The sequence below is a fragment of the Achroia grisella genome, unplaced genomic scaffold, assembly GCF_030625045.1.
Source record: "Achroia grisella isolate CSIRO2021 unplaced genomic scaffold, CSIRO_AGI_Agris_v1 utg39102, whole genome shotgun sequence".
NCBI classification, from domain to species: domain Eukaryota; kingdom Metazoa; phylum Arthropoda; class Insecta; order Lepidoptera; family Pyralidae; genus Achroia; species Achroia grisella.
The window spans coordinates 1940-4593 of NW_026712834.1; the positions used below are offsets into that span (position 1 = coordinate 1940).

At 37.3% G+C, this 2654-nt stretch overlaps 1 pseudogene; it reads right to left on the reverse strand.

Annotated features, from left to right (window-relative positions):
- Positions 1-384: 384 nt before the first annotated feature.
- Positions 385-2582, reverse strand: LOC131844066 (uncharacterized; annotated as a pseudogene).
- Between the last annotated feature and the right edge of the window lie 72 nt (positions 2583-2654).

Consider the following 2654-nt stretch of genomic DNA (forward strand, 5'->3'; position numbering starts at 1 on the left):
TCCCTCCGTTTTGGCGTTTGATGGTGAGACTTTCTATTGCAGATTTCGGGTGTAGATTATTGTGTTTGGTGAGTGTGGTGCGTGTTGTTCGTTCGATTTGTTGTATGTCAGTTTTGGACCATTTTATAATTCCAAATGAGTAGGTCAATATTGGAATTGCATAGGTGTTCAGTGCTTTGATGAGGTGTTTTCCAGAGAGTTGTGTTTTACATATTGCGGTCACTCTCCGTTTATATTCTGTGTTAATGTGTGTTTTAATAGCTGTATGGTCCAATCCTTTGAGTTGTTTGTATCCTAAATATTTGTATAAGATCTGTTGGTTCCATAGCTGCAATTGTGTCTGAAGTGTTAACGATTGTGTAGTCTCCTGGTTTTACTTTGCCTCTAATTATGTGTAGTGTTTTGCATTTGTCTAGTCCAAATTGCATGTTGATGTCTGTACTGAATTCTGTGGTGATGTCTATTAATTGTTTCATTTCTCTTCTGTTTTGTGTATAGTTTAATGTCATCCATATATATGAGGTGTGATATTGTGATTTCGTCTGTTGTGGTGTGTTTAAGAGGATATCCAGCGTGACAGTTGTTGAGTAGGTTGGACAAGGGGTTCAGTGCTAGGCAGAACCATAATGGACTCAGGAGTCGCCCTGATAAATACCTTTTCTAATAGATATTTGTCTAGTTGTGATTGTGTCGTTGTTGTAATGTAAGTGTAATGTTGTTTTCCATTGGGCCATGATGTGATGGAGGAAGTCTATTATTTTGGGTTTATTTTGTAAATGTGTAATATTTGGATTAACCATGTATGTGGGATACTATCAAAAGCTTTTTTGTAATCTATGTATGTACAGTGCAGATTTCTATTTTTGGTGGTAGCGTGTTTGTGTATTACTGAGTCTATAATTAATTGTTCCTTACATCCCATGTGGCCTCTTCTACATCCTTTCTGTTCTTCTGCTATAATGTTATGGTGTTCAATGTGTTTGTTGATTTTGTGTGTGAGGCGGAGGTGAGTATTTTGTAAATTGTGGGAAGGCATGTGATTGGTCTGTATTGGGAAGGTTGTGGTGAGTATTGAGCCTTTGGTAGCATGTAAGTTATTCCGGTTGCGATGAAATCTGGTATGTTTTGTTTTCCTAGGACTATATCTGTGAAGTTTTTTGCGATAATTTTGTGTAGTGAGTCAAATTTTTTGTACCAGTAATTGTGTATTTTGTCAATACCAGGTGATTTCCAGTTATGTAATTTTGCTGTAGTGTAATTAATGTCTGATTCTGAAATGTCTGTGAATTCCATTTCTTCTAGTGTATTCCATTTGGTTGTTTCTCTCAGTTATCCAACTGGCTTTATCGTTATGTTGAACCTCTTCTTCCCAAATACCAGCCCAAAATGCCTCTAGTTGCTCTGTTGTTGGTAATTGTGTGTTAGTGTTAATGTCAGTTGTTGTGTGTATTTGTGATTTGTGTAAGTTTCTGTAGAAGTTCTTTTCGTTAGTAGCAAACATGGTGTTATCGTGTTTGCGTTCCTGTGCCTTTTTGTATCTCCTTAGTCTATGAACTTTTAGCGCAAGCTTCTGTTTTAATGTGTCTAAGAACTCTTCAGGCTTTCTGTTGTCATTCTCGTGTCTAGTGTGTGTTGTCATGTTCTTGAAAATAGCTTCGACTCTTTTAACTACTCTATTAGATCTATTGTTGTTTATATATTGCGTTAGTCTACCGCAGTCGGCTCGTAATTTTTCGATATCTCTTTCGAGTCTTTGTTGCCATGGTGGTTTATTTGCTGTTCTTGGTCTTATGATGCCAGTGTATTCTGTAATTTTATAATTAAGTTCTTCCGATATAACTAACGCTGTGCAATATATAAGTGTGTGTACATCTACAAGTTTCGTGTTTTCGGTTATATATTGGTGTAGTATGATAGTGTTAAATATACGTACTAAGTGAGTCAGTTTTGGTGTGTATTTAAGTTTAGGTAGTTTTGGTCGGACTGTTGGGTCCATACCAGAGTATTGTGTTAGTGCAGTTTTAAGTTTTATCATGTATTTCTTGAATTTGTGTGTCTGCCAACTGATTTTGATGAGAAATTTTCAATGTTTCAATGTCATTTTCTAATGTAATGGTTATGTTTTCAGTTTGTGTGGATGTGTGTGTGTGTGCGTATGTGTGAATGGATGTAAGGTGATTGTGTGCTATGTTTGCGATTGAATGGGTGAGTGTGATTGTACTTGTGTGGTGTTTTCTGTTGTGTGTGTGTTTCTATCATAGGATTATTCAAGTCTCTAGCTGTGCCCGCACTTCTTCCTTCAGTTGATCTATAATTTTCTGGTGATAGAAGTTTATTCCTAACTATAGTTCTTCGTTGGTCTGAAACGCGTTGCTCTGTGACATTTATTTCTGGGTATTGTCGTGTAAAAAGTTCATGCAATTGTTGTCTGTAGGTAGTCAAATCTGTCTCTAATTTAGTGATGTAAAGGTAGGTTCGCATGATAAAGGTGTTTACTTCTTTGCTCCATCTCATGCGAACTTGGTTTTCCAGCCTTGGTGGACGCGGGCAAAAGGCACTTGCCCCCCGCGCAACATTCAAAGCTGGTAGTGGTGGATAATATCTCATACTAGTATGAGGAGGTGATGTGTGTGGGAGGTGACGATGGTATCGAT